Source organism: Balaenoptera borealis (genome assembly GCF_965194805.1).
Source record: "Balaenoptera borealis genome assembly, chromosome: 8".
NCBI lineage: Eukaryota > Metazoa > Chordata > Mammalia > Artiodactyla > Balaenopteridae > Balaenoptera > Balaenoptera borealis.
Window position 1 is genome coordinate 20,642,345 of NC_138865.1, and position 18,547 is coordinate 20,660,891.

The 18,547-nt window shown below is 39.3% G+C and overlaps 2 protein-coding genes across 3 annotated transcripts in view; one reads left to right on the plus strand and one right to left on the minus strand.

The window, feature by feature from the left end:
• The window catches only part of DIRAS2 (DIRAS family GTPase 2), a 42,174-nt gene extending 35,806 nt beyond the window's left edge, over positions 1-6,368 (minus strand). The window contains exon 1 of one of the 2 annotated variants that reach the window (XM_082401705.1): positions 6,185-6,368. The gene's annotated coding sequence lies outside the window, so the exon portion shown is untranslated. The remainder of the gene's footprint in view (positions 1-6,184) is intronic. The other variant, XM_082401704.1, reaches the window with a different exon arrangement.
• The window catches only part of NUP62CL (nucleoporin 62 C-terminal like), an 888,162-nt gene that overhangs the window by 226,923 nt on the left and 642,692 nt on the right, over positions 1-18,547 (plus strand). The window lies entirely within an intron of this gene.

An 18,547-nucleotide genomic window follows, 5' to 3' on the forward strand; every position in this document is an offset into this window, starting at 1 on the left:
GGAAAAGGCAATGAGATGATACAAAAATGTTTATGACTCACATGCTTTTCAATGCTGAGTTAAAGACTCACAGTTCCTAATTAGTACAAGCCCTGCAATTAAGGTTTGGGTCACACTGGCCATCTCAAGGTTGTAGACCAAGATCCCTGTGCCCCAAACCTGGCTTGTGTTTCCATAATGGAAACAGAACAGCTTCAATGGAACCTGGAATTGTCCTAAAGGACAGAGCTGGGTAATCGCATGAGAGAAAATTCTCAGAATGTCCATGTAATGATGAAAATAGTATAAAACAATTATCAGTGTAAAAAAAAAAAAGCCAATATGTCATGTTTGGAAATGACGTTTCATATATATATATATGTCATATCCATTTCCAATGCATTAACTTGATCAGGCTCGTTTTTTCACATTAACTCACAGAGGCATGTTATGCAACATGATCTCTGTTTCAATCGCCAGAAATAGTCAAGAGCCCAAATCAAATGGGACAGGAGGGTTTGTACTGAAACATTTAGTATGTGTTATGAGTTTAGTGGTATCAGGTGTTAACAAAATGGTATCTAGGCAAAGAGGGATAGATATCAACTGACAGCTCATTAGTGACAGAAACACGCACACACAAAGGCGAGTGTAGTATCCAGTGTTCATGCAGATCCATATTAGTACATACGGAGCCATATTGTGCTTTTTACCAGCTGCATAGAACTCCGGAGATGGTCCATCATTTATCAACCAGTTTCTCACTGACTGCTTTTTTTGCTCAACAAACATATAATTATCTCATCACATTTTTGAGTCTACATGTAGACTAACCTCCTATAAATGGAACTACTGGATCAAAGTGTATGTGCATTTTAAATTTGGTAGAGATTGCCAGTTGCTCTCCAAAATTACCACCGATTTGCCCCTAATGGTGTGTGACAGTGCTAGTTCCTCGCACCTGGCATAGCCCAGTGGGGATGTATTATCAATTCTTGGATCCTCCCCAATGTAACAAGAAGGCGCTTTCTCATGACTGTTTAAACTGTATTTATTTAATTTGTGTGAGACTGAGCATTTCTTCATATGTTAAAAGTAATTTGTATCTTTGAGACCTGCATGATCCTGTGCTCTGCTCAGTTTCCTATTAGTTTGCAACGATCGTATCTGTCCTGTTTCAAGGCGGTCATTCTCAAGCTGTGCTCAGCAGACCAGCACTGTCCCCCACACCTGGGACCACGCTCCAACTGCCATAGCGCCACTGAATCAGAGTCTCTTGGGTTGAACCCAGCAATCTCAGGTTTAACCATCCCATCAGGTGATTTGAATGTTCAAAATCTGAGACCTACTGTATTAAGGAAATTAGACCTCATCTTAAATAAGTTGAAAATGTTTATTCCCAGCTGCCATTTGTCCTTCAATATTGTTTCTTTTTCCTGGACAGAAATTTAAAATTTCTGTGAAGCCAAATTTAACAAGCTTTTCCTCTTTAGAATCCCAGTTTGGCATCATCCTTAGAAAATTCTTCCCTACTCTGAGATCATTAAACATTCTCTATATCTACATTTTCATTCTTTATGTTTAAATAGTTGCTCCAACAATCTGATTTATTTCTGCATCTTGAAATTGATGGTATATTTAGAGGAATTTAAATTAACATTTAAAAGAAGGGCAGAACAAAGAAGAGGTGCCCAGAGTGCCATCTGTAAATCTACTTGGAATAATCAAAAATATATAAACATGTGGTTGTCACGATATCCTGGAAAATTTAGATTCTTTTCAAAATCTAGGTCACCCAGTCATTTCTATCATTCAACATTTCCAGGCTCTTTTTTCCTTGCATAGAGCTTACACAGACCCTACACAGATGTACACTTACATACACCTTACAAAAACAGTAAGGTCAGTTTTACATTTTGCGATGCCCTCCCACTACTCTGTGGTCAAGAACCCAATGAAGCCCAAAGGGGCCTCAAAAGAGAAGCACAATTCTTCTTTAAGTGTAGGGGACTATTCCACAAACACTTTTCTTTAAATCTCAGGGGTCTATTTCAAGAAGGCAATGATATAACCCACTGCTCTTATGGGTGAATATGTAAGTGGTGGGGGGAGGGGGGTGGCAGCTGGGTGGTGGGGTTGGGGAGATGAGTTCAAGTTTATACCAAAAGGAAAATGCCTTTGAGCTGGATTTTTAATGTAACAGAGACCTGAGAGAACTCCTGACTTTGCTCTGGATGCAGAGTCCTGGATACTGATCATTTTTCCTCTTTGCTCAGCATCATCTGAAGATAAACTCCAAATTCAGAAGTCACAGAGGTGCTCCAATAAAACACCTCTGAATGTAAAGAGGACATAAGTTACCCCTGCAAAGGCTTCTCTGTCTAAATGCTGATGACTATCTGGACTCTTCTGGAGCCCAGCTTCGGAAGTTAAGGGGTGTTGGGGGAAGAGGGATGAAGGAGAGAGAAAGACACACAGAGAGACAAACAGAGACACACAGAGAAAGACACAAATTACTATAGGGAGGCCTAATGGAGTGTTCCTCTGTTCTCTTATTTCCTCAGAAAAACATCACTTTCCAGACATTAATTAGTTTTAGAAAAACAGTGCATAAACTCCTTTCATACAAAAAAAAGCTCTCTTTAAATGTCCTGTCACGATTGCCGGGGCAGAAAGCCATGCGATGGAAATGGTACCCAGCACTCATTGATCACACAAGCTATCCAGAGACTGGGTGAAGAAACTGACATCTTTTCATTAAGGTATTCATTTCTGTGTTTCAGGAAGTCAGTACTCATGGATCAGTCAATTATAAAGCATTACATTTCACCAAACTTTATTTAATGGTGTTGAAATAGATACGAACAAAGATATGCATGCTAGTGAAGGATAATATTAAAAGATCTAAATACTAGCTCACTAGTTATCTATTGATTTTACAATGGGTTTGCTGCTACTTGCCCAATAAAGTAATTTAAATATGAAAATTGAATGATCTCCAATGAGGCATGGGGCCTCAGGGACTGGACCAAAGCAAACTTGGTGCAAAATGGCAATGCCCACCACTAAGGCTGCTCCCTTTTTTTCTGCTACAGTAGATCTCTAGGTTGCCTGCAGGTTGAATGCACATCTACTGGTTATTTTTCATAAAACCAGGGGAAGTATTTGACCCAATCCTCTTGTTTTACCGATAAAGTAGTAAAAATAGGTTCAAGACTGCACAACTACTTAATCGCAGGGCAGGGTAGGACACAGGTCTTATAGCAATTTGAGATCATTTATATATTTATTTTTGATAGTGTGTAACCAGTTTAATTTAATATTTCAGCTTTTAAATTGCTTTGTCAAAAGGTTAACGTTCTATAGTTGTGCTGGCCAATATAACAGTCTCTAGCTACATGGGCTATTGACCTCTGGAAACATGGCTAATCTGAATTGAGATGCTCTGTAAGACAACATAAAAAAATATAAAATATTAGTATTTTGTATTGACTACATCTTGAAATGGTCATTTTTTTAATATACTGGGTTAAAGAAAATATATTATTAAAATTAATTTCACCTGTTTATATTTACTTTTCTATTGTGACTACTAAGACATGTTAAATTATGCATGTGGCTCAAACACTTTATTTCTATTGGACGGTACTGATTTATGGGAAAACACTTAACTGCACTAAGGAGAGAGCTACAGCAATCTTCCTTTCCTGAATTTGCTAGTGACAAGAGCAAAGGAGGAGAGGATGAGACGGCATTTGTTCCGAGTACTTTAAAAAGTACTTACCTGGTCAAGGAAGCCAGACTTGCAAGCCACATAATAAAAATAAAAACTAAAACATAATTTGAAATCAAATAATTTTTACGTTAATCCTTAAATGTGCATGCATGCGTCAATTTTACTTGTGAAAGAACATTAGCAATTGTGACAACATGACAATCACCACCTCCCCTTTTAAGAGCAGCTATTTTCCTAGAAAAATCAGATCCAAAACCAGTGTCCTAGAAATCAGTTCTGCCTTTAAAAAGACATCTGTCCATTATAAACATCCATACCAAGTAGATAAATAAATGATTGATAGCTGGATGATAAACAGATGATAGACAAGACAGATGATGGACTCGATTCACCATATAAGCGGGCATGGGGCACCATGGTCATCTGAACTGAATGTTACAGGTCAGCATTGAGCCCATTTTAACTTAAAACAGCTGGCAGGCAACCTCCTCACCCAGACAGTCAAATGTTCCTCTTAGTAACAAAGAAATTCTCTACTGCAAAAATTGACTGCCTTTATCTTGGGGGAAAATAATGATTTCGTCTAAATTAATGTTATTTTGCAATATACTAATATATATCAACTATGGCCACAAAATTAGAAAAATGAACATATGTGTTTATTATCACAGCTACACTCTCTTTTTGATAAAAAGAACCCTGTTATTTTTCAAAGGTTTTAATTTTTCAATAAGATATGCAGGTATTAGATTAGAGACAGTATTTACTCCTGAAATAATATGTTTCTAATAAAATCAGGTATGTTTTCTAGGAGATGCACAGCATGAAATGAATAAAGTCTTCTCTGTTCTTCTCATGGTGAGATGGCACTGCTGACTGCTGAGAATGCTAGCTTGCTAGACACAAGCTGAAAAGGGATTTCCACAACTTGGAATTCAATTCAGGTGTTTTCTGAGTCTCTTCTTTGGAACAACTCTATTAAAGCTGTAACAAGAAAAGATTCTGGAGGTTTCTGCAATAACCGTGCACATATATTTGCCATCTTGCAGAGATAACTGAGCAGCAATTCTGTGCGATGGTGGAGACAATCACCTCTCTCTCCCCTTCCGTCCTGTGTTCACCAGGCACCATGGTCCCTATTACCAAATTAAATGCCATGTGTTAAATGGGATGAAAATGCTTCCCTGCTTTGTGTCTTCTGTTTCTATAAAATGAACTATGGATTTTCCTTTACCTCAGCCCATAGGATCTCCTGCATTTCCAGAGATAGAATTCTTGACAATTTGCAATTTCAGGCAACAACCAAAAAAACAGTATTCCCCCACAAATTTGTTAAATTTATTCTGATTTTATCCTCCTCTTTTCTCTCCCTCCCACTCCACCTCTTCGAATCCAAATGCCACTGGAAAAGAAGCGCATTTGGACTGATTTGGAATGTAAAATGCTCCAGCCTTTTACTGTTATCTAGAAAATCTTCCTTAAAAAGAATATATATTTTTGTAAGTTTTTAGTTCAAAGCAAAAGAGGTCCCCTATGCTAAGACTGGCTTCTCACACGGAAGGGGGTCATTCAAAAAACAACGTGGGCAAATATGTAGAATAAATTCCTAAGGAAGGCAAGCTGTGTCACTGCACAGTGGGAAGAAACAATTCCACCACAACGGTGTATTTCACCATTCAATGAATGTAACATGATTCATAGAGCTTCTAGCTTTAAAAGTCTCCCAAACCCCCATAGAACGTGAATAGGAGTTTTAAAGGAGAAAAACAGCATTTTTCAGGATGGAAGACTCAGGCAGGTTCCCACATGGCGAGAAGCCAGCAATGCTTTGCAGGAGACCCTGGGAGCTGTCAGCAGTCATTGTCATCTTAATGGGAACCACAATCTTACAACTAAAGATGGGATGCAACGCCTTTCCCATCTTCTGTTCTTACAACAACGAAACAGGAAAAAACACTTGTAACGTCATGAAACACATTCTTTAAAAGGAGAATTAAAATATTTAGCCAAGTCTCAGCCAAGCCCGCGAAGGGCTCCGGTCTAGTAGGAAAACACGCTGAAACAAAACAGCAGCCCCTAACGTGCCTCGCATTTCACTCACTTTGGACCACATCTTTTCAGGACTTTCGTAAATCCATTAAATCAACTTCTACATTAATAGAAACACCTGCACCGTAGAATTTTCTAAAACACGAACTCCTGCTTTGGAAGGAATCCCAAATAATGTGTAAGATGCAGATTTTTCTTTTTAAGGACATGTTTTAGAAAAGTGTACCAACATGCTCACCCGCCCTGACAAAGATACAGAAATGCAGCTTTTTCCCCCCTCGCCAACTCCAATCTTTATATTGCTGACTCGCCCTCCCAGATAGCGTCCCTTCTCAGGGGCTGGCAAACAAGGATGCTAAAGCCGTCGGTGCCCCAGTGAAGAAGCAGCGAAGCCACAGCAAAGGAAGAGAAATCGGTTACCTGAGAATGAACGCAACTCTGCTCAGAGCTTCTTCCGAGCTCGCCTCGCATAGGACAGGGCAGCGCAGGCTGTGAGGATGCGGGCTCCTCCCGCAGGCAGGCGGGGCGCGCGCTCCCTCGCGCCGCCGTGACGATGCTGTCAGCTGCTCGCCCGCCCGTGCGCCCCGCGCCCTGCGCCCCCGCGCACCTGCGCCCGCACCCGTGCGCCCCCCGCCCCCGCGCACCTGCGCCGCCCAGCCCGGGCGGGCCCGGGTCGGTCAGAGCCGCCCCACAGTCCTCCGGCTCCCCCTCCTTCTTCCCCCTTCAATCTCGGACTTCTCAGCTGTACCAACTGCTGCAGCGGCAGATGCTCCTGCTTAAATGGCGCCTGCTCGCCTCCAAAGAGCTTTTAGGTGCCACCTACTGCGTGCTCCTGGAATAGATGGTCAAGACTGGAATTCTCAGCGAATTCAATGAATTAAAATAATTTCATTGAAAGTGCACCAGATTCTTTTGTTTTCGATTGTTCACATTACCAACTATAATTACTACTAAATGCGTAAGGCTTTCTTTCAGTGTCCAGCTACTAAATTAAAAACCTCATTTATAAGGCAGATGAAATCGGGCCATGATGAACAGCCAACCCCACGTTGCAGATTAATACATTCTAATTTAATAGGCTCCTGTAACAATCTGGGGCTAAAATTGCCTTTACACTGAGTACTTTCACATTAGTATTTCAGGGAAATAACCAGGTATATTTTCTGACACTGATAAAACATGTTGTCAAAGAAGCATTGATCAAAAACAGGTAAATCAGCAAGAATTAGGTTTATGGCTAACAATTCTGTGCCGACACTTAAAAAAAATGCTTTCCTATAACACTGATCCATATTTAAACTACACTTGAGGAAGATTTCTTCTCCCTATTATAACTCATTCTTTTTTTTTTTTTTTAATTTATTTATTTATTTATTTATGGCTGTGTTGGGTCTTCGTTTCTGTGCGAGAGCTTTCTCTAGTTGTGGCAAGCGGGGGGCCACTCTTCATCGCGGTGCGCGCGCCACGCCTCTCACTATCGCGGCCTCTCTTGTTGCGGAGCACAGGCCCAGACACGCAGGCTCAGTAATTGTGGCTCACGGGCCCAGTTGCTCCAAGGCACGTGGGATCTTCCCAGACCAGGGCTCGAACCCGTGTCCCCTGCATTGGCAGGCAGATTCTCAACCACTGCGCCACCAGGGAAGCCCTCATTCTTTTTTTAACAACAAATTTTCTAAAAGAATTGGGCAATATTTTTGTGTTCTTTAAATTTGATTTCGCTTAAAGAATCGCATTTGTCAGTTCTAAGACTGTTTCCAATTTACAATTTCAGTTAGCATTGTCCTTTGATGTTCATTTCCAAAGTAAATTTCTGCCCTGCTATTCACAGGAAATATGTGTTGTTGTTTTTTTTAATCTTACTTTAGTATGTGTGTAATCAAGAAAATTTATTTTGCTCACTAATTCACCCTAATTCTGACCTTGAAGCTATGGCCATTAGAATATGAATAAAAAACCATTTTTGTCATTTAAGGCTACCATCAGCAAATCTACTATTTTAATGATGCCTGAAAACAGGGTATCACTCTCTTCCCAGTCTTCTCTTCATTACAAAGGAGTGGATGGCCACTAGGAAAGCTGTCCCAAAGGAGGACTCAGAGACACAGACCCTCGGTGTCTGCCTCCATTTCTTCAATCTGAAAGAACCATCAAATCGAGGTGTTTCCCATGACAATCCCAAAATGTAGGTATCAGGTTAAATGATAAAATGGAAGTTGAGGGCTGAATAGAGAAGGGTGAAAGATTTAGAGGTAAACGTATTAAAGGTAAAAAGCAAGTTCTGGCACCAAACTAGTAGGGAGCAAGAATATGGAGGTGGTGAAGGAAGCCAGTTTGATTCTGCAAACTCCACACTGCAGTGGAATTCTGCATTTTGCCAAGTATAATCATTATTTGTTCTGAGAATATGAAGCAGGGGTCCCAGAGGGCACATTTAAACAAGGAACAACATGCTTCAAACGATGGCCCTGGTGTCTCTTGTCACTCTCCACAAGCCCTGACTTTTCATCAGCCAGAAGGAACAGATTGCTCCCAGGACTACAGTCTCAGGATCTGATGTAATAAGATCCTCAGAAGATTTCTAGGCTTGTTGCAGGTGGGATGCTCTAGGCCAGCGTCTCTCAAACTCTAACTTGCATCAGAATCACCTGGGGGGAGGGAGCTTGCTAAACAGCCAGCTGGACCACATCCCAGGTTTTTTGATTCAGCACAGCTGGGGCGGGTCCCAAAATGTGTGATTGTAACAAGTTCCCTGGTCACGCTGAGGCTGCTTGCAGCTGGGACCCACGGAGCTCAGCCACCCAGGTAATGCAGACACTGATAACAAGTGGTAATGTGCTCAGGTTCGAGAAGCATAACATTCCTCTATTTTCTAAAGCACATTGAAACTGGCTCAGTCAACCCAGTGTCCCCCATTCGGAGCAAGCCCCGTGCTTCTCCACAGACTCACACACGTGCCCCAGGACCTTCTGTGGTGGGGGAGGGGGGGTTGTAAAAAAGAAGCTCTCCAGCTGCATTCCCACTTTGCCCTTCGACTTAAGACTCTGCACGGGTACACTTAGCCTCTGTGCAAGTTAGAAAAAGGACTCTGCTCTGGGTGCACACAATCTCTCCCCACCTCACCCCCAAGACAGCACATGGCTTAAGGGACAGAGGACCCTTTGTGCAAAGAACCTGCCTGGGGCAAGTGTAGCCCACGTCAGGTCCCCAGCTGGGTGAGTGGGGCACCTGCTGAACCCCAGCGCCACTCTCGCCCTCTGCTGGTCACCTTTGTACATCATGCAAACTGCACAACCAAGCTCATCAACTCTGCTCCTCCTCTGGGGCAGCATAGTCCAGGTGAGGGCTGGCAGTTCCACTGAGGACCCGGGCCTACAGAGCCGCAGAGTGCCAGACACCATCAAGGGAGAGGTAGAGCCACATTCTAACAGTGGGGTCACGAGCTGAGGGATAAGGCGGGACGCACTCTAGTTTGCTGCTGAGCAAGCAAGCACATAATGAAAAGATATACCTTTGGGCTGTGTTCTTTACATGTCTCGCTGTCTCACTTTCATCCTGTTTTCTCTAAGACAGTGGTTCTGGGCACCAGCAGTATCAGCATCATCTGGGAAATTTTTAGAAATGGACATTTTAGCCCCACCCCAGATTTACTCTAAGAGAATCTCTGAAAGGGGGGCACAGCCATCTGCATTTTAGCAAACAATCCAGGTGATCAGGTAATTGTGATGATGCAGAGTAGAGGTTGAAACACATTGCACTAAAGTTTGTTTTTTATTTTACTTTTAACCAATGTTATGTCAACATATCTCCTTACAAATTGTTGAAAGGGTATCATCTGGATAGAATGTGCTCTGGAAGCAATACACCCCCTCCCCAGATGTTTCTTGTCCTTCACATTTCCCCAGCACCATAGTACCTGGCCATGCAGCCATCCCTTCTAAAGTTTTACCATGTAAGGGTGGGGTGTAGGACTCCACTGCCAGAAGACCACCCCATTTCCCAGCAATCTTGTGAGCAGTCGGGATGTCCACCTCCAGGGCTGGCTCTCTTCTGCTCAAACTCCTACTTCTATCTTCTTCCCCATGGAGGCACTCCAGCCTAACCCCTATATAGGCCACATCCTCCAAACTAAGATCTCAGCCTTGAAATGCAAAAAGGTTTTCACATCTATGTGGAGAAAAGAAACCCAGGCCCACGAACATAAGGGAAGAAGAAAATAAAATTTTCATTGATTTTTGTCCACAAGTTCCCCGGTCCCAAAACAAGACCTCTGAAGTTGGGTTGGCCCTTCAAAGATGTCCCACATTGAGAACCCCCGCTGGATTAGTCATTGTATGTATGCTATTCTCCCTCCAGGCCCTTTTGAGGGCAAATCCCAGGAAGGAAATCAGCTGACAGCCTTCAACAGCAACACTCCAGCTACTGGGGCAAGGAGGCTTCAGTCCCGAGGGGTGATTGTGGTGGGGGGTGGCAGCACCCTCTTTAGAAGCCAAGGGTGACTTGTAGAGAATGGCATCAATTTGTTATGAATAAATAATTTCAGAGGCAGATCTTTTTACAGAGAATAAAAGTTCTATATTATTCCATTAGTTTTCATTCTGCTTCTGTATTTTTAATCATCCCTTCAGGCTCTGTACAAATGTACCAGATGCTTTTAAGTCTAAGGAGGTTTTGCGTCTCTCCTTCTTTGCCTCCCTCCATATTATATGCAGCCCAAAAAGGATGAAGCACCGTGCTTGCTATCTGTTGTTAATCTTTTCAGCTTACCCGGGCTACACAGATACTAAAGCTGACATCTGTTTTCTGTAATCTCAGAGAGTTTCTCATCCTTGCCTTATCTAAGGTTGACCTAGTTCTCTTGGTCTACTAAAATAGTAGTGAATACATACAGATGATTCTATCCATAAAGTGCAACCCTGTGCACTGCTCTGCACATCCCCGGATCCAGCCCATCAAACCCCTTGCCTTCCCTTCTCCCCTAACCTTCCATTCTAGCCAATGGAACACGTGTGCCTTATTCATCAAGTTCCTCTAAATCCTACACTGCTTTGTGGGAGAGTCTGCCACCCCTTTGCCCTAATTAAAAGCTGATTGTTCTCCAGTCCCCACTTTTCCTGTAGCATCTCAAACAGAGACTGTTTTTTCTCTCTGCTCCATTACCTCCTTGATCTCAATGCATTGTATCTTCTGAGCCATATCTCCCTGTCTGGCTGCAAAATCCTGCCTGCTTTTACACTGTGACAACTTCTTCCCTTCATCTTGCCATGCTTTGGGTCTGGTGGTCTTTCTCTCTACCTGGATCCGGTACCACCTAAAAGATTCATCCCACGCTCTGCTCTCTTCTTTCCATCATCTCCTTGTTTCCAGTGACTTTTTCCCCCACCATACCCCAGCCATTACCACTGATGGCCACATCCTGCTCCCTGGCGTCATTATGTAAACATTACAGGACAATGGGATATTGGTTTCAAGCATCCCCCTTTCTAGCCACTTACACAGCCACTCCTCCTCCTTAGCAGGCCAGTTTCTCCACTGTGCTCAGGCTTACCTTCATTCTAAACATTTGTCTCTTCCACGTCATCATTTCTCCCTTTTCTATCTGTAAAATATGTAGCAGAAACAAGTATTCTGTCCCTCTCACTCTTGTCCCCTTTGAAGAATCAAAAAGACTGACGGTATCATCAGATGAGTCTGAGCTTCTAAGCTCTCTCCCCTCATCTATGCTTGGGATCTCCTGTCTGTTCCCCAAGCAGTGAGGAGGAGTGGAGCCTGGAGGAGAATCCCAGAGCTTTTAGAATCAAGCCCAATATTTATGTTGGCTCACAAGGCTCTCATGATCCAGTGGCTTGCTGCTTCTCCAACTTCATTTCATGCCCTATGTCCCGCTGCTCTCAAGTGCCAGCCAAACTGGCCTTCTTTCAATTCCCCAAATGCACCAAGGCTTTCCTCCCAACAAGGCTGTTGCACATGCTCTGCATCTCAGCTCTGTGAGCATATTTTGCCATGGTCATTCCACTACATTCTTTGCCTCAAATCTATTCTTAAATGCATTGCCTGGAGAGAGGCCTTCCTTGACTGCCCTGTTTCAACTTTCATCACCTCCTGCTGTGGGCTGAATTGTGCCCCCCCCCCAAAAAAAAAGATATGTGAAGTACTAATTACTAGTAACTCAATATGTGACTTTATTTGGAAATAGGTTTGTGGCCACAATAACTGGTTAAGTTAAAACGAGGTCATGCTAGAGTAGAGTGGCCCTTACTTTAATATGGTTGGCATCCTTCTAAGAAGAGGAGAAGAGATACACAGGGAGAAGGCAACTATGTGATGATGGAGGCAGAGATTGGAGTGATGTATCTACAAGTCAAGGGAAGCCAAGGATTACCAGAAAACACCAGATGCTAGAAGAGGCAAGGAAAGATTCTCCCTGGGTTTCAGAGGGAATCTGGCCCTGAGAACAACTTGAAGCCTCTAGAACTGTGAACTGTGGCTTCCAGTCTTCCAGCCTCCGGAACTGTGAGACAACAAATTTCTGTTTCTTTAAGCCCCTCAGTATGTGGTACTTTGTTGCAGCAACCCCAGCAAACTAATACACCACCCATCACCCAGTCCTTAGATTCTGCTTCTTTTAGAGTCTAGATCATGATTAATTTACATTTTCTATTTGTTTATTTATTAGCTGTTTATACTTATTTATTTTGTCTTCCCCTTTTGCCTGTAAGCTAAATGAATGTGGGCACCATGAATGCCTCATTCATCACTGTCCCAGTATGTTGGGTTGAAGAAATTTGAGGGTGAAGTACATAAACGCCATGCCCTCCCCACCCAAGTTCTAAACCAATTAAGAATATACAGAGGTCAAAAAACTTGAGCAAGATGGCAAACTGGGAGGGTCCAGACCCTTGTTCTCCCATGGAAACATCAAGTAAATGACAACAGACTGAATGAAGTAAGTTTATGGGAGCTCCAAAAACCAGTCAAGAATATACAGCAACAAAGTGAATGCCCAATCAAGAAAAGGCCACACTCAAAGCAGTAGGAAATTATGTGTTGGTTCTACTCACCCTGATCCCACTCTGGAGTCAGAGGCAGGAAGAGTGTGGTCTAGAGGAAGGCACCCAATTCCTAGTACCTCCCTTGGGTCAAAAGAAAAAAGTGAACTTATCTGCAACATTCTAGCTTGTCTGACAGCTGTCCAAAGGACAAAGTTTCTGTCTTGCCTGACTCAGAAATCACATAGGAATGATGATGAAGGTGTTCAGAGTATGCCGCCCCCAAGTATACCACTTTGGCATATGAATTATTTTGAGCTGAAGGCAATAGAGAACCAGCAGACTCAGGAAAAGCTCTTTACTTCCCCCTTACCTGCCTAAGATAAAGTTTAAATTTCCCTATTTGTAAAGGAAATCTACTTTTATACAGGATATTTCCATTAGAAAAGATATCTATACCAGAAAGACAGCTATTTCCAGAGATAAATTTTTCCTGAGAGAATCTTATCTGCATAATAAAGCAACGTTGATTTAACATACATTTTCTTTCCTTATCTTCCTAAAATGTGCTTTCCCCACACCTAGAAGTCCCAAACCCCTACTCTTTTCTTATCTCAGGATGGTATATAAACCTCCATCATCTGGCTGCCTCTTTGACTCTCATATTTTTGTGAGACTCCTGTTCATACATAAATAATTAAAATTGTTCTTTCTCCTGTTAAACTGTCTCTGTCAATTTAACTTTTAGACACAGAACCTAAAAGAGCAGAAAGAGAAGTTTTTCTTCCTCTACAGTGGCAATATTTGTATATCAGGTGTCACAACACTTGAAAACTGCAGGGAGACCATAGATTACATAGAGGAACACAATAGAACATCTAATGCCATGGGAAAAAGCAGGGGTGAGACTCTTAGGCACATTAAGACATTTAAAAGCAGACATGTATATGGGAAAATCAGGGGAAAAAGCACATGTACAGTCCCAGAGAAGATGCATGCCCCCAAAAGGCCTAAGAAGACGTTATGCCTGTATGCCAGGTTAATTAGTGAAGGTCTTTCCCTGCACAGAGCCAGTCTGCAAAGACTGGGAAAGTTGGCTGTTTTTTTGAATTGCCCAGTTTTCCAAAAAACTTCACAAAGCATACAAAGAAATGGGTAAATTGTGGTCCATTAAGAGGAATAAAATAAATCTCCAGAAATGGACACTAAAGAAATTAGCTAAAGTAGAACGTGGACAAAGAACAAAAAGAAATCAGAAAAACATATGAACAAAATAAGAATATCAACAAAGAGATCAAAATTACAAAAAACAAACAAATTCTGAAGCTTAAAAATACAATTATAGAATTGAAAAATTCATTAAAGAGCTTCAATAGCTGAATCAAACAGACAAGAAAAAGAATTAGCAGACTTGAAGAGAGGTCATTTCACACATTTTATCATGTGTGAAGAATAAAAAGAGGAAAAAATTAAAGTGAAAAGAGCCTAAGGGACTTATGGGGTACCACTAAGCAGATCAATATAGGTATTAGAGGAGTCCCAGAAGTAGAAGAGAGAGAAAGGACCATAGAGATTATTTGAAGTAATAATGACCAAAAATTCCCAAATTTGAGGAAACACATGTATATACAAATACAAGAAGCATAAAAAATTGTAAATAATATCAATCCAAAGAGACCTACACTGAGACAAATTATAATAAAACTGTCAAAAGTCAAAGACAGAGAGACTCTTGAAAATAGCAAAAGAAAAGCAACTTGTCAAAATGAAGGGTCCTCAATAAGATAATCAGCAGATTTCTCAGCAGAAATCTTGTAGGCCAGAAGACAGTGGGAAAATGCCAAAAGAAATGCAACTATCAACAAAGAAATTCTGTATCCATCAAAACTGTCTTTCAAAAATGAAGGAGAAATTAAGACATTCCCAGATAACCAAATGCTGAGTGAATTTATTACACCTTCACCAGCATACAAGAAATCCAAAAGGCAGAACTTCAAGTTGAAATGAAATGATACTAGACAGTAACTCAAAGCCGTATGAAAATATAAAGTTCTCCAGTAAAGATAAAGACATGGAAAAATATAAAAAACAGTATTATTGTAATATTGGTTCTTAACTCCACTTTTTAGTCTTTTACAGGACTTAAAAGACAAAAGCACAAAAACTAATAATAAATCTATGTTAATGGGTACAACATACAGAGAGATAATTTATGACATTATAAACATAAAGTAATGGGACAGAGCTGTAAGGGAGTAGAGTTTTGTAAGTGACTGAAGTTAACTTGTTATAAATTTGGAATAGATTGTTATACTTTTAGGATGTTATATGTAATTCTCATGGTAATCACAAAGAAAATATTTATAAAATATACACAAAATAAAATGAGGAGGAAATCAAAATGTGTTAATAAAAAAATCATCTTAAAAAAGTGGAAGACAGTAAGGAGTAAATGAAGGACAAAAAGTTACAAGACACACTGGAAGCAAATAAGAAAATTTCTATCTTATCAATAATTATTTTAAATGTAAATGGATTAAACTCTGCAATCTAAAAATATAGATTGGCAAAATAGAAAACAGGACACAATTGTATCGTGTCTATAAAAGACTCACTTTAGAGATAAGGTCACACATAGGTTAAATGTGAAAATATGGGGAAAGATTTTCCAAAAGAGAGCAGGGGTGGCTATACTAGTATCAGACAAAATTAGACTTTAAGTCAAAAACTGTTATGAGATAGGAAGGATATATAAGAAGGATACTATATAATGGCAAAAGGATCAATTCACAATGAAGATAAGACAATTATAAACATATATGTGTCAAATGTCAGAGCTCCTAAATATATGAATCTAACATTGACAGAATTAAAGGGAGAAACAGACAACTCCATAACAATAGTAGGAAATTTTGGTATTCCACTTTCCGTAATGGATAAAACAATGAGAGAGAAGATAATTAACAAAAGAGAGGGTGTGAACAACACTATATACCAATTAGTCCTAAGGCACATATACAGAATATTCCACCCAACTTCCACTCTACAGTGCGCATGGAGCATTCTCTAGGATGGACCATATGTTGGGTCACAAAATAAGTCTCAATGGATGTAAAAGACTGATTGAAAACAAAGTATCTTTTCAGATCACAATGGAATGTAATTAGAAATCAATAGAAGAAGGAAAACAGAAAAATCCACAAATATGTGGAAATTAAACAACACACTCTTAACAACCAATGGATCAAAGAAAAAATCACAAGGGAAATTAGAACTATGAGATGCAGTGAAAGCAAGGAAAGAGGAAAGAGGGAAGCAAGCAAGAGGGAAACATATAGCATAAATCCTTATATTAAAAAAGAAAAAAGGAAGATCTCTAATCAACAATCTAATTTTACACCTTAAGGAGCTAGAAAAAAAATAAACTAAACACAAAGTTAGCAGAAGGAAGGAAATATAGTGATTAGAGCAGACATAAACAAAATAGAGAATTTTTAAAAATAAAGAAAAATCAATAAAACAAGAGTTGGTTCTTTGAAAAGATCAACAAAATTGATAAAATTGTAGCTAGAATTTACTAAGGAAAAAAGAGAATAGACTTAAATAACTAAATTTAGAAATGACAGAGGGGTGCATTACTACAGGTTTTGTAGAAATACAAAGGATTATAATAGAGTACAATGGACAAGCATTTGTCTCCAAACTGGGTAAGCAAGATAAATGGAAAAATTCATAGAAACACATAATCTACAAAGATAGTCTTATGAAGAAATAGAAAATCTGAGTACACCTATAACTAGTAGGGAAATTGAATCATAATTAAAAACCTCATCCTCATAATTTTCAACAGAGAAAATCCTCAAATCAAATAGGTTTACGTGTGAATCCTACCAAACATTTAAGAAAAATTAACATCAATCAATGCAATCCACTACGTAAGCAGAATGAAGAAAAGAAAACCATACATTATCATCTAAATTGATGCAAACAAAAGCATTTAACAAAATTTAGCACCCTTTTGAACCCAACTTTCACAACAAATGTTTCCTTCTATTTCCTTCTCTACTCAGTGGTGATAGCCCAAAGTTTTCCTCTAATATCAATAAAAGGATGCCAGCTTTTGTCATTCCTATTTGTTATAGTACTGGATGTCCTACCTGGAGCAATTAGGTAAGAAAAAGAAATCAAATATAAATTTGAAAGGAAGAAGTAAAATTGCCTCTACTTACAGAAAACATAACCTTATATGTAAAAAAAAAAAAGAAAAGCCCTATAGATTCCACAAAAAAAACAAACAAAAAAAAAACAAAAAAACTTTGAGAATTAGTAAACAAATTCAATAAAGTTACAGGATACAAAATCAATATGCAAAATTCAGTTGCACTTCTATCCACTAACAATAAACAATCTATAAAGGAAATTAAGAAAACAATTCCATTTACAATAGCATATGAAAGAATAAAATATTTATAAATAACATTAACCAAGGAGACAAAGACCTGTAGACTGAAAACTGTGAAACATTGTTCATAGAAATTAAAGAAGACACACAAATAAATGGAAAGACATCATAGTTCATGGATTGAAAGACCATATTGTTAAGATGTCAACACTACCAAAAGGAATCTACATATTCTATGTAATTCCTACCAAAATTACAACGTTTTTATAGAAATAGAAAAATCAATTCTAAAATTCAAATGGATCTCAAGGTACCCTGAATAGCCAAATCAATCTTGAAAAAGAACAAATCTGGAGGTCTCACACTTCTTAATTTCAAAACTTAGTACAAAGCTATGATAAACAAAACAGTGTGATACTGGCATAAATATAGACATAGAGAACAATGGAATAGAATAGAGAGCCCAAAATAAACCCTGGCATCTATGATCAAATGACATTAAACATGAATAACAAGACCACTTGATGAGTAAAGGCAGTCTTTTTAACAAATAGTATTGGGAAAACTGTACATCCACATTGAAAATTGTGAAGTTTGACCCTTGCCTTAATACAAAAATTAACTCAAAATAGACATAAAATCTAAACATAAGAGCTAAAAAGTATAAAACTCTTAGAAGAAAACATAGGGGGAAAGTGTCATGACATTGGATTTGCCAATGACACCAATAGATACGACATTAAAAGCACAGGTAAAAAGAAAAAAAATAGATAAATTGATTACATAAGAATTAAAAACTTCTGTGCATGAAAGAATACAATCAACAGTGTGAAAAAACAACTCATGAAATGAGAGAAAATATTTGCAAATAATATATCTGATAAGGAGTTAATATCCAGAAACTTAAAAAACTCCTCCAACTCGACAATAACAAAAACAACCTAATTAAAAAATGGACAAATAATTTGAATAACCATTTCTCCAAAGAAGATATGCAAATTGACAATATGCACATGAAAAAAATGTTCAACATCACTAACCATTAGTGAAATGCTAATCAAAACCACAATGAGATATCACCTTACACCCATTAAGATGGTTATTAACAGAAAATAAAAGTTTTGGGGAATATGTGGAGAACTGTTTGTGGGAATGTAAAACACATAGCAGCTACAAGGGGAAACTATTATGGAACCTTAAAATTTAAAAATAGAATTACTATATGATCCCATATTTCCACTTCTGGATAAATATAAAAATATTTGAAAGGAGGGGCTCATACAAATATTGGTACATCAATGTTCACAGTAGCATTATTCACAATAGCCAAAGGAGGAAATAGCAAAATGTCAGTGATGAATGAATGGATAAACAAAATATGGTATACATATACAA